At 41.5% G+C, this 14,162-nt stretch overlaps 1 protein-coding gene across 1 annotated transcript in view; it reads left to right on the forward strand.

Annotated features, from left to right (window-relative positions):
- The window catches only part of PAG1 (phosphoprotein membrane anchor with glycosphingolipid microdomains 1), a 141,335-nt gene that overhangs the window by 38,331 nt on the left and 88,842 nt on the right, over positions 1 to 14,162 (forward strand). The window contains exon 2 of the mRNA XM_072734425.1: positions 7,133 to 7,199. The gene's annotated coding sequence lies outside the window, so the exon portion shown is untranslated. The remainder of the gene's footprint in view (positions 1 to 7,132; positions 7,200 to 14,162) is intronic.

A 14,162-nucleotide genomic window follows, 5' to 3' on the forward strand; every position in this document is an offset into this window, starting at 1 on the left:
GTGTCAGACAATGGCCATTGCCAACATTTTTCCTAACAGCAGAAAAGATTCTGTTCTTGGAGGCCAGGCTGACCACCCACCGGAGATTGCATTCAGGTACCCATAGTGTTGAGCACGTTTGTTTATAAGCATATCAAAGTTTATCAGAGTGATGCCAGATTGGCTCACTTTGTTCATTTATTCTAGCTGAGAAAAAGCTAAAAGAATTATCACAGATCTAGAAAAGGGTCCCATCTAACCAAGAGTGTCTATATCGAATATTTACTGATAATGAGGTTAGAGAGCATCATTTTATGCTTTCTGGATTCATGTCGGCACAAATGATATTTAGTAGTAACTGTGCATTTGCTCTGGGATGCAGAGAAAACTGGCCACACTCTGAGGTGACAGCTGTAAATTAATCCAGTCTTAAATGGTATGTGTGAGTGAGGCCACGCTTTGGATGAAACTTGGGTTTGAAACTTGGCTCTGCCATTCACTGACTGTATTACTTAACCTTTCCAAGGCTCAGTTTTCTTATCTGTAGAACCAGCATAACAGTAGTACAGATCCCGTGGAATTCTCATGAACATTACATGAGACGAAGCTGTGTGGGATGTGTAGCACAGCGCCTGCAAATAGTAGGACTCGTAACCGATAATTTTTCAGTAATCATAAAGAAACTATTGGAAGTGACAGCATCTAGAATCGTTTGTGTCTTGAAAGAGAAGAGTGAGCAAGTCTAAATTTGGAATTTTTATATTATTTCACATGTGGGTATTTATACAGGAGTTTGTATCTGGGTTAATGAAAATGTCACACTCTGTTTATTAGGAATAAAGCTGTTATTGAAGCAGAGCCTCCGTTAATTAGGCTCAGCCTCAGCTTTCATTCTGTAATGTCGCATACAGCTGTTGTTTTGTTTTATAAAATTAACTATCAAGAGTGAAGGCAGTCTCCTCATATTAAAGGAGATATAAAATCTGGAATAATTGTGATAACAGGAAGCTAAACCTGAAAAGCCGTATTATACATTTTGCCAGTACCATCTATTTGTTTTTAAGATTTTATTTATTCATGAGAGACACAGAAAGAGAGAGAGAGGGGCAGAGACCCAGGCAGAGGGAGAAGCAGGCTCCATGCAGGGAGCCCAATGTGGGACTCCATCCCGGGTCTCCAGGGTCACACCCCGGGCCAAAGGCAGGTGCTAAACTGCTGAGCCATCCGGGCTGCCCCAGTACCATCTATTTTGCATCAGTGCCTATTAAGCGATCTGTGGAGGCATGTGGACTACACAGGCTGCATGGGGGCACTAAGTGTCTGCTTGCCACCCCGAAGGCCCCGGAGAGCAGAGAGGGCTAGGTGGCCCTTGGTCTCAGGATGCAAGGGGGGTGCCATTTGCTGACAGAGGGGTGGGACTGTGAATGGGGCACTTGGAGGGGCAGCCTTCTTTGGTCCCTGGACTCTAAGGTCTGCCAGCAGCACGGGAGGGCAGGAGGCAGCTGGGTGCAAAGGCAGGATGCCAGAGTGAGCCGTGTCAAGTGGAGCAGGGGAAGCAGAGCCCCAGGGAAGTCCCTAACCCCAGACACTGATTCACTAGCACCTTTTTATCTGGTGCCTGTGGCTTCTGGTCAGGCTCCCATGGAGGCTGGTTCTCCTTCACAGTTAGCACGCCCCTGAGTCACCTGGTGAAGCATAGCGTCTGATGCAGTAGGTCTGAGAGTCTGTAGTCCACACGCGTCCCAGGTGTCGAGGCTGCCGGTGCAGGGCCGCACCTTGAACAGTGAGGATCTAACCCAGCCTCCCTCCCAGCATCCTGTTCTCTGATCCCCCCTCTTTCTGTTCCACCGCACTTCCTGGCTTCCAGTCACTTTTGGACGCTGCCAGCGCCTACAACCCACAGGCCCTACTAATTTCCACTCTGTCACTCCGGCCAGTTCTCCTTTCCCATTTACCCAGTGCGGATTCCATTCTCTCTCTTCCTAACAATGCCTTTGCATGCGCCCTCAGGTTAGGTTCTTTGCTTCTGTCTCCCCCTCCTGGGTGTGCACCCCTACCTGGCCCCCCTGCCCCTGCCCACATCCTCCCCTGTGCTGCGGATGCGGCTGGAGGAGCACACAGGTGCATGCTGCTAGGGCTCGCTTGGATCTCGGTGGCCCTCGCACTGCTGGTTCCCCAGTCCATTCGCATCTCCCTCTCTCCGAGGACTCCAGCTACCTGCTGCTCTCCTGGGACACCTTCACTGTTTCCTTGCCCACCCTTACGTTTCAGGGTGATAACCTTGCTTCGGACTCTCCCTCTGCTGGATTCACTCACGTGCCTGCGTGTGGGCCCACGTCTGGGGTCTTCCCTGCCGGAGCCATGGGAACACTGGGCGTTCTCTGCTTCTCCCAGGGGTGCCATCGTGATGGTCACATTGAGGGGCCAGCATGACTGTACTCATGCCCCAGACTAGCTTCAGTTGTTCAGGAATTCTCTGTTTTGCGAGATGGCTGGTTTGTCTCCCACCTCTACCAAAAAGCTCCATGAGGGCTGGGAATTTTGTCCATCTTGGTCAGAAACACCTCCTTGGGGCATCTGGGTGGCTCAGTAGTTGAGCGTCTGTCTGCCTTTGGCTCAGGTCATGATCTCGGGATCCTGGGATCGAGTCCCGCACGGGGCTCCCTACAGGGAGCCTGCTTCTCTCTCTCTCTCTGTGTCCGTTGTGAATAAACAAAATCTTTATTTTTTATTTTTATTTTTTTTAAGGTTTTATTTATTCATGAGAGACACACACACACACAGAGAGAGAGAGAGAGAGAGGCAGAGATACAGGCAGAGGGAGAAGCAGGCTCCATGCAGGGAGCCTGACGTGGGACTTGATCCTGGGACTCCAGGATCACACCCTGGGCTGAAGGTGGTGGTAAACTGCTGAGCCACCCAGGGATCCCCTAAAATCTTTATTTTTTTTATTTTTTTTTAATTTTTATTTATTTATGATAGACACACAGAGAGAGAGGCAGAGACACAGGCAGAGGGAGAAGCAGGCTCCATGCACCGGGAGCCCGACGTGGGATTCGATCCCGGGTCTCCAGGATCGCGCCCTGGGCCAAAGGCAGGCGCCAAACCGCTGCGCCACCCAGGGATCCCCCCCTAAAATCTTTAAAAGAAAAGAAACACCTCCTTGAATAGTGTCCACATGGAAACTGTTCTTAAGTATTTGAACAGATATTAGGTATTAGATATTTTAGAGTAGAAGATGTGATTATATGAGAACAGAATCTGAAAAAAAAAGCCAATTATAATAAAAACTATTATTATGGAAGACCCCAGCTTGGAGACCCTTTTGGACCTGACTATGCCAGATGTCATTGAGATTATTGAGCTTGCTAGGCTTTTGTGGGACCAGGGGGGAAACTGACCAACTTCCAGGTCTGTCAGGAATTCCTGTCCCTCTTTCATCAATCACTCTCAGGGTGGTCGGTAGTTAAGTCAGCCTTTAACCAACTCATCTGCTCTGGGCTACAGAGCTTGTTGTCTTCACTTGGGACACTGACAAAGAGCTGTAATGAGTTAGCATTTGACAGTTCCACAGGCTAACTATGCCTACTTCATCATGCATTTAGGATGAGGACATTTTTGGCCATGCATCTGACACCGTTTGGGCCTACACTTCTGAAAACAACCATGTGCCTTTGAAATTGGTAGAGGGAATATCCTGTGAAGCCACAAATGGAGGCACTCTGCATGGGAATGTGTAGCATAGCTCATTCTCAAGGCTGAGAAGTTCAGCAGTTGGGTGTTGCAAGTGAAGGAAAAGCATATCAGTGTCTGTGCAAAGTTCTAGAAATATTAATTTTATTCTGAAGAGTTTTGCTTGTAATAACATTGCCAGCATCACTCCTTGCCTCCCAAGGTTTTCAGCAAGCTTTGATTTAGGAAGAAAAAGCAGAGTGTGTTTTGTGAGTATTAAATACAATGACTGACCTCACATAGGCCCAAGAATACAGAGGGTGCTCAATAAATATGCTTTCCTCCCCCACCTGTGCCCTTTCTGATGGTCTCCATCCAAACCACTGTCTTTCTGCATAGTATGGAAGTTAGGATATAAATATTACTATATTTTAGTAAGTCATCATTCATTTGAGACCAGTTAGTCTCAACTGGGGAGTGATTTAACCATTCAGGGGACATGTGCCAAAGTCCAGAGACCTTTTTGGTTGTCACAGCCAATGGGTGGAGGAACCACAACCTCTCCAAACAAAGAATTATCCAGCTCCAAATTTTAGTGCTCTGTACTTTATACTAGTGCTTACAGTTTACTTCCTCTTCTTTTATTCTAAATAAAAGAAGGGCAAGATTGAAAAAATTGTGACAGGCTGTGGATCCTGGTGGGAGAACCCACCTGCCAGATACCAGGATCCACTTAGTCTTATTAAGCACGTTACAGATGGTTTCTAGCTTTCTAACAAGTGCTTTATATGATATTCATGTCTAGATTAGTTGCTTAGCCCCTTAGAAAAATAACAAACAAGCAAACAGTGTGGCGGAGGTGTGGAGAACTACGGGTGGGAGCTGAGGAAGAGGAGATAGATGCTGAGCTAGGATCTTGGGCATGGTGGCAGTGCCATAATGGGGAGTTTGCCACGCAGGCCAAGTGGTGTGGTTTTATCCCAGGAGCTGTGGAGAGTTCTACATATGGAGCCCTCATGCTCTTTTCTGTACTCTATTCACAACCTATACATACTTCTATTATCCCCTGTATCTCTGTATCCTATATATTGGGAACTTGGTCTCTTGAACTGGGCCTTATCATTTTGCTTTTGTATAGCACAGAGCTTTATTAATAAGGCTTATTAGATAGATGTAGCAGTGCCTCAAAATAGTTTTCCATGTTTGAGAAAATATGATTCAACATTTGTTTCTGATGCAGTTGATTAGAGCTTGAAATGGATCTTCTTGGTTTTATAAATGACAAGTTTTCAGGAAACCTACCAAAACCCATAATATTGCTGAACTGTAGTGCTCAGTGGTTCAGAGTGGGGGAATTTCCCAGTAAAAGGCAAAGAGGAAAGAATTTCCATTGCCTTCCTTTGTTGAAAGTGGACTGTTGGTAAATGTGATCTTTACCCTCTCTCTGGTTTCGATGTGTAATTCTCCTTGCCCTTTCCTGAACATTTCTCTTGGACCTTATATCCAGGAGGCTCTTAGACCATGTGAGTTTAGGCCCCAAGAGGTGCAGTAGGCGTTGAGGAGCTCTTGTCTTACTGGCCACTGGAGAGGCTTATATGCCAGGTCATGAAGGGACCACCTCCTTGTTTATTGTCAATTTTACTAAATTTTTTTTGGTCTTTCTAGCATTGCTTTGCTTTTCACTTTTTTCCTAAGAAATGTCTCTTTCTTTTCTCTTTTAAACTTTACCAAAAAAGAAAAAAAAATGCATTGGTTTACATCAGTGGATACTGTTTCTGAGAATATTCAGTCTCGTTACTGGGCCGTACTTTCATGACCACGACTCCTTACTTCTACTTAGCATACTTTAAGTTGCCTTCCTTGATCCATAATCAACAGAAACAGAATTTTAGATTTGAGATTACATTCCTCAAACTTGCATCACACTTCCTCTTAGAGGAAGTGATCTTTATAAGTAATACAGTTTTTATTTTAAGGTAAGAAGCAATGCCAACAAAAATATAGCACATTTGGGGGCACCTGGTTGGCTCAGTGGTTGAGCATCTGTCTTTGGCTCAGGTCGTAATCCCCAGGGTCCTGGGATGGAATCCTGCATCAGGCTCCCCGCAGGGAACCTGCTTCTCCCTCTGCCTGTGTCTCCACATCTCTGTGTCTCTCATGGATGAATAAATAAAATCTTTTTTAAAAAATATAGCACATTTCAAGGTGAAAACAAAAGACTATGGCTAAATATGTTGTAATAATTATCACACAGTCCTGTACAATTTTGTTCCAACTATCTTTGTTCTGATAAGGCTGTCATCTTCTTAGAACATGCAACCCTTTTTGTTTTAATCCATGATACCTTAAAGAACTCAAAAGGTCTGTGTGTGAGGTGTGCGGTACTAACCCACCGTTACTGTCAGTGTCTGTGTGTGAGAGAGGTAACATGAAGCAACGAGTCTAAAACAGCATGGGCATTTTGATAGGGATTGCATTAAATGTGTAAATTGCCCTGGGTAACATTAACATTCTCACAATATGAATTCTTCCAATCCATGAGCATGGAATATTTTTCCATCTCTTTGTGTCTTCCTCAATTTCTTTCAGAAGTGTTCTGTAGTTTTTAGGGTATAGATCCTTTACCTCTTTGGTTAGGTTTATTCCTAAGTATCTTATACTTTTGGGTGCAATTGTAAATGGGATTGACTCCTTAATTTCTCTTTCTTCAGTCTCATTGTTAGTGTATAGAAATGGTCTATGTATACAATGGAATATTACTCAGCCATTAGAAACACTTTGACGTGGATGGAGCTGGAGGGTATTATGCTGAGTGAAATAAGTCAATCGGAGAAGGACAAACATTATATGGTCTCATTCATTTGGGGAATATAAAAAATAGTGAAAGGGAATAAAGGGGAAAGGAGAAAAAATGAGTGGGAAATATCAGAAAGGAGAAAAAATGAGTGGGAAATATCAGAAAGGGAGACAGAACATGAGAGACTCCTAACTCTGGGAAACGAACTAGGGGTGGTGGAAGGGGAGGTGGGCGGGGGATGGGGTGACTGAGTGACGGGCACTGAGGAGGGCACTTGATGGGATAAGAACTGGGTGTTATGCTATATGTTGGCAAATTGAACTCCAATAAAAAAATAAATAAAACAGCATGGGCATAGTTATTCATCATTGGGAGCACATGTGACTAATGTCATTTTTACTTTTCTACATATATAAAAATTAGGATAAATATATGGGTCTGAATATTTTAAAAGCAAGTTTTATTTTTATTTTTTAAGAGCAAGTTTTAAACTTTGTTTTTAAACATTCTTTTTTAATAGTATTAAAATACTAAAGGTTAACTAAATAGTTATTTGTCAGTTGCTTTTCTTATTGCTCAAAACTTTAATAAGTAAATGAAAAGGTAATCATTTTACCCTTTGCTATTGTAATTTTCCTTCAGTTCAGAGTTTTTAAATTGTTTCTTCTTGTGTTTCCTTTCCAGAAAACACGAGGTCATTCTCTTATTTCAGCTGTTGGGTGTAACAGAGCTGGGAAAGAACAATTTCAAGGTATTCACGTATCTGATATATTCTACATTCTCGCTTATTCAAGCTTACGTTTAGCTTAACTTCATAGAAGCATCAATAGATTATTTGGGGACCCTGCATTGCAGGACTGCAGACACAGCCGTGAAGTTGAAAAACCCCCAAGAGTATTAGCTTGTGCAGTTTCAAATTTAACACCATGGGTTTCTGCCTAGAGGTTGTGAGATACCTATGGTTATGCTTTCCATAGTATGGTGTTTCCTTTTGGTGATGGGCACTACCCTGGCTCTGCCTTCTAAGGCTAATGGGAGATTGGGCAAAAGGCCTGTCCTCTCCGTCTCTCTACCCACCTTTGAGATAGAGATAATCATTGGATAGATAAGATTAATGAGATACTGTAGTGTTCGCCACTGTCACCACCACCACAAGTGAAATTATATGAGATTGTGTTTCCTGTTATTAGTGGTGTTAGGAATCTCATATGGTGCTAATCATAAAGTTGTATTAAATATCTTTAATGATCTTGGGTCACCTTCAAACAGAACCAAATCCAGAAAAAAAATCATCCAACTTAATGGAAGAATGAGTTAACACAAAGTCATCCTGTGTTTAATTTTGGCAATTAGTTTACTACTTGATTATCAATTTTTATGATGACTCCTGGACTTTGAAGTGCTGTGCTCACCCATTTTAAAAGATTTACAAACCATGAACATGGTGACCTGACTGACCCTTATCCGTTATACATCATTATTCAATTCCTCTATGGGCTGGAAAGAAAGGCGTACATCTGGCTTGAATGTTTCCAATCTCTTTATAGAACGAATCTTGTAAAATAGGCCACTGTCTTTTAATTAAATCTTTCTTTTAAGTTGCTGAGAATTTCTTTCTCTTTCTGAGTAACCCCTTCCTCTTAAGAGAACAGGGAGCAATTTCAGGGTCATTTTGGTTACCCTCTGAGGTCTTTCTAAATATAACTACAGATCCTGGAAAACAGCCTGCCTTTTGTGAGTTAACTTATTAGTTTAAAGAATCAGTGCATTAAGAGCTTTGATTATCCACACTCCAAAAATGCCTTCCTCTGATCTCCCAACATTGGACAAGAATCTCGATTTAGGGATTAGATATTTTCTCTGAGCCACTTCTATTTCCACTGGATCTACCTGCCTTATTTTATGTGTGGGCCTGAAATGTAGAACATGTTCTAGTTAGGGGGAATTAAAATTTAACTCAAGAATCTATATATTCTAGAATAGGTCTCAGATGTTTCTGTAGTCGTCGAATCAGCGTCTTAAGTTTTTGGAAAGCATTGTATTATGTGCTACTTTTTTTGTACGTGGCTGACTGCTTAAATTTAACTGAGCATTTTTTTTCCTGCCAAATTTCCAGTGTGCTCTCTGCCAAATTCCTGACCCCAAGGTTTTGGTTATCTTCACTTGCATATCCCAAGCAGCTCTCAAAATTAATATGGATTCAGTGAAATGTCTTCTATCCACCCGCCTCACTCACTTTCTGCTTACAACTGGTTCCTTCTTCTGAAATCAGTATTTCAATTAAAGGCATCACTGTCGACCCCATAACTCAAGCCAGAAATCTCCGACCTGACATTGCTTCACCTTCAGTATCCAGTCCACAGTAGATTCTGGATATAAGATAATATATGAAAATTCTAAGAACAGTGACTGGTGCTTGATGAGACCAAATATTAATGGCCAACTGCTACAAATGTTCCTGGTAAATATCTTCTCAATCTTCTCCTCTGCCTCCTACCATCACTACATTAGCCCTCCTGACTCTGCATTAGCCTGTTGCTAGAGCTAACATAGCTCTTTTCCAATAGACTCTACCCATTCCAGGTACCTTGCTTTCAAATTGATAACATGATTTCCTGCTCTCAATGACTTCTGTGGGCCCTTTAACCTTGAGAATAGATCCAAACACTTTGGTGTGAACCTGCACAATTGGCCCGGTGGCACCCTTCCAATGTCCTGCTTACCTTTCCCTGCTTTGACATCTCTGCTTTATTTAAACTGAATTTCTCAAGATATTCCAACACACAGTGTGCTTTTGGGCACACATGCCTTTGCACAGGCTGTTTTCACTTCTGAGAATGCCCTTGCCCCCTTGTCCTTGATAAATTCCGGTGAATCTTTCTAGATCCACCTCAGCTTCCATGTCCTCTGAGAAGCCCTCCCGATCCCCTGTTGTAACTGGGCTTCCATAGTTCTTAAGTTGTGTCTCTGATTATACTGTATTTAATTTTCCATTTATATGTCTGATCCTCCTCTAGACACTGAGCATGAGCGTAAGATTTAACTGTAGGAAAAAAATAATGGTTGTGGAAAGTAGTCTCATGCTCTGCTTTTCTCTAAATATAAGCATTTTACTAACAATAATGTCTTGCTTTCTATTTTATTTTTCATATTCATGCACTAAAGAAGAGCCACTAAAACCAATTTATGGTCCTTTCCATCTTCCGCTGCTAACTAGTACTGACACAGTGGCTATATACTTCTGGAACTTTTAATTGTGTGTCCTTTCCACCTTAGAGATAGTTTCAGCCAATATTCTCACCAACTTTGGTGATGACAGTAGTTGCTTGCACTGTGTTTGAATTTGAGATTCAAAATTTAAATTACGGCAACCTATTTTCAGGTTTCTAATGTGCCATTGACTTGGAAGTGTGTTTTAAATTTCCAGAGTCGCTGTTTCCACTTATCAGAAAGACAAGCAATGAGCACAAACAGCATCAGTAACTATTTGGTGAGACATGAGCCCCTAATCCAAATCAACACATGAGTATGTTTCTTGAGAGACTGCAGTTAACACAATTAGCAATAGACTGCATCTTTGAGCAGCTAGAGAAAGAGAGTGGGATTCATTTTTAATTCCAACCAATTGTGAGCAGGAAAGCAAAAGCCTCGGCTGTCTGGAGTGGCTTTGTAATCAGAGGTTACCACAGGCCTGTCAGGACTTTCAGCAACTGCCTCCACTGTGAAAATAGTTTTAGCTTGTCGGGTGAGTGCAGGGCTAGGAAATGGTGACTTTAGCCAGCTTTTATCCCTTGTTTGATCTTTGGCTCAGAGAGATGAGGTTAATTGCAGCATAAGCTGGTAGCTTTATTTTTTAAATGAATCCATTTTAATAGCAACCTGCTTGAGGCCTGAAAAATGTCCAAGAACAGTAAGAAAGAGCTGAATATAAGTATGTGTTACGTTGTGAATTTTGGCTTTCTCTAGGCCAGTAGTCAACAAAATACTTGGCAATCACTCTAATCTTTTTTTTTTTTTTTTTTTTTTTTGCTGTCCTTAGCTATATTTGTTGTGTGTGTGTCTTCTGAGTTATAAAAGCATTATACATATTCAATACAGAAAATTGGAAAGTGTAAAACTCGCTAGGAAGGATAAAAGCCTCTACAGGAGGCTCTTACCCAAAGACAACCATTGTCAGCATCTTGGCTGATACTAGCTTTATAGAGTTTTCTCCAAGCAAACATAATATACTTTTCAAATTCGTATGAAAATTTTGCGTATGTGGAGAATTAATAATATAGTGAGTTCTCGTATATATATTCACAATCCATATTTACAGATTATCAAGATTTAGATACCATTGGTCCATCCAGCTCTTTTTTCTCTTTCCCTACCTCTTCCCTTTTGGAAGTCTCTGCTAACTACTTTGTAAAGGAAAAGGGGAATCCTGATCTACTAAGAACTATGGAAGGCAAGCATTTGCCTGCCAATTTCACATACCCCCACTTACCTTTTATTACGGTGCAAAAAAGTATGGTTTTACACTCAGTATTGCATTGTACTTTGAGGATAAGTAGCCTTAAAGCTCAAGTCTATCACATGCTAGATGGATATTGATTTTTTCCTCTTAAATCAATGTTTCCCTAGAGCATAGTTTTATTTATTCATAAAGCTAAGATGATGTCTGACAGGAGTTATAGCAGTGTAAATCTGTGGTGCAGGCACAATACGAAGAGCTTTTGTAAGACTCAAAAATCAATGATGCTAGAGGGTTACTTCATAAGCCTGAAAAAGTACATTTGCTGTGCTTCCAAGTGTGAGAGGAAAATCTTAGCATATGGTTAACTTCCAGTCCTCTGTTTTTCGGTGCCGCTTTTCAAATGAACCTAAATGAAGTGTAACTAAAATTGGAACATCAGACTGGATGGAATCAAAGCTTCAGCGACAACCCCTTGTCGACACCAAATCTGTTTGTTCACTCTCGAAAGATGTGCTGCCCTTGTTGATCTCAGCCCTGTAATGTTGCCTCACAGTGAAGGGATCCCAGAGCATGGATTTTTCTACCCAAGGGGCACATAACGCAAGTACATTCACTTTTGGGGATGCTTCCTTCGCTCTTTACATAGCTAGACTGTGTAAGTCATGAGTAATTCTAGAGTATTCACTTTGTTGATATGTGGGCATGGGTATTTTTATTTTCTTCTAAATTTTTTTAACATTAGCTGACTTTGAAGTGATTAAAAATATATCCAATGGCTAGCATGTCACCATCTGGAATTTTATTTTATTTTATTTTATTTTTTATTTTATTTTATCTTTTAAAAAATTTTATTTATTTGAGAGGGAGGCATGTGTGTGTGTGCGCGCGCATTGAGTGGGGGGAGGGGCAAAGGGAGAGGGAGAGAGGGCATCTCAAGCAGACTCCCTACTGAGTGCCAAGCCCAACATGGGGCTCCATCTCATGATCCATGAGATCATGACCTGATCCAAAATCACAAGTCAGATACCTAACCGATGAGCCATCCAGGTGCCCCTGGAATTTTAAATATCAATTTTCTATTAGCTATCTGATCTTAGTATGGTAGAACTAACTAGGGAGTCAGATGACCTAGACTCTAGTTTCATTATTTACTCCTAGCAGCTGGGTGACCCAAGGTGAGTTCCTAAAGGACTAAAGTTTTTGCTTATAGTGTCATTTTGTTTGTTCATTTATTTATTTTTTGTTTGTTCATTTAAATAAAGGTGAGGATTTGTGAAATTAGCAAACATTCACTTGACTTCCATCATCTTCCGTATATCAAGACTCTTTTTTTTTTCTTTCAAAAGTAACTAGTTGATATTTTTAGAAAGGAAGGAAAGAAGAAACAAAAGAAAAAATTGGATAGTTGAAATGAGGACTCTTTCTTCATAAAAAATAAAGCTTTTTCCAGTTTCAGTGGTCCACAATTTTCTGTGAAAAGATTTCTGATGATTAGTTCAACTACCAGTCAGAAGCCACAATTTCTTTAGAAACCTCAGAACCATTGAGGACACAGACTTTAGAAGCTGGGACCTTCAGCACCTGCTATGGAGAGCACCTGGGTGTTCTAGCCAGGTCTGTAGCTCCCGGGGGACCCCAGTCCGCCTCCAGAGCTTTGGGAGAAGTCTCTAAGATCCTTTCTCTTTGGACTCACCTGTTCCCTCTCTCCTAGTAGCAGCAGTGAGAGCCTCTTCAGAGGAAGGTTCTAGGAACTATAGAAGGGAAAGGATGTAAAACTGTTCATGATGGTTACTACTCACTGCTGGTGGCACTTGTTTTCCTTTGTCTCACAGCGCTAGGCTTTGACACAACGTGGTGGCATGTCAGTGCTACAGGGCTTCTCCCATTAAGCTCCAAGAACATAGCTGTTCATCTCATGAGAAGATAGCTTACTTTGCAAAAGTGAGAAGATCCTAAGAGCTACTTTTTTGAAACGCCCAGGTTAAGATCTTATCTTCAGCAGAAACCCTGATTGCCTGGTGTGAAAGGCTCACGACAGAGCCTGTTTGAAGATGAGGGCGTTGGCTGTTTGGACTCTAACCATTGTATTGAGGTTATTTGTTATGTTTTCTAAACAGCTTTCATGGAGTCTCCAAAGTCTTATCCACATTCTTCCTTCAGTATGCTCAGCTTCATATTCTTTGATCCTACCCTATTGCCCTATCTTTTTAAAAATTAATTTTGCACTCTTCTAGGAAGCTGATTAAGAAAGTCACTCTCCCTTGCCCTTTGGTTCAGAGGCTCTGTGGGCTCACCAGATCAATACTGGTCATCAGTGGAAGAATAGGTGTCCCAGCTAGCTGGCCCTACACCCAAGTTATTAACACATGAATCTGAGTGGTGGACCTCTGGGAACAGCCATAGTTTTTAGTGATTTTGATATGTTGCTTGGTCATACCAGGACCTGCCCTTCTTCACATGTGCCTCATGCATCTCTGCAGACACCAGGCAAGTTATGCTGATAGTCCGTCTCTGGGGGTTTTAACTATGAAGAATCAGAAAATGGGGGGAAGGACAAGAAATTAAAACTCTTTCCTACAGCTTCATATAGGGAAATGACCACAAGGTTGAGAATCTGTGAAACTGATTATTTTCTAGTGGAACAGCCAGAAAATATAGAAACTCAAGAGTAGTAAACCAGGGTTTGCTGTTTCATTTACACAATCCTTTGCCATTGCCCCGTATATGACCCATAGCACGAAGGCAGGCTGCCAGGACATTAATGTTTAAAATTTGTTTTCCCACATTTCAATGTGTATAGTCTGTAAAATGTGTATGCACAATTTCAAGTATTTATTAGGCAATTATTAAGCCAAACAGGTTATGTTTGCAGAAGACAAGGGAAGTTTGATTTTTTTGTTGAGTGTGTTCTTGAGCCTCTGCTAAAGAAAGATCTCCTGTTTACTTTAACTGGAGACATTTGCCTCTCAAGTGTATGAGTGTGGTATAGGTTGCAAATAGCAACTCAGAACTGAAGCCAACTGGTGGTGCTGGGGATGGGGATGGGCGCTGTTACAGATAACTGAGGCAGTGTTTGTTAAATTGTCATGAGTGACAGGACCAAATTATTGTTGACTTGATCATAAGACAAATTGCTTTGTCTTATAATCTTTTTATATAATCTGACCAATATTCTAATATTTAAAAATTATGTATGCCTCAAACACACAAAAAAATGGTGATAACTGCACAATTATGAGACTAAATCACATCTCT

This window comes from Vulpes vulpes, chromosome 13 (genome assembly GCF_048418805.1).
Source record: "Vulpes vulpes isolate BD-2025 chromosome 13, VulVul3, whole genome shotgun sequence".
NCBI classification, from domain to species: domain Eukaryota; kingdom Metazoa; phylum Chordata; class Mammalia; order Carnivora; family Canidae; genus Vulpes; species Vulpes vulpes.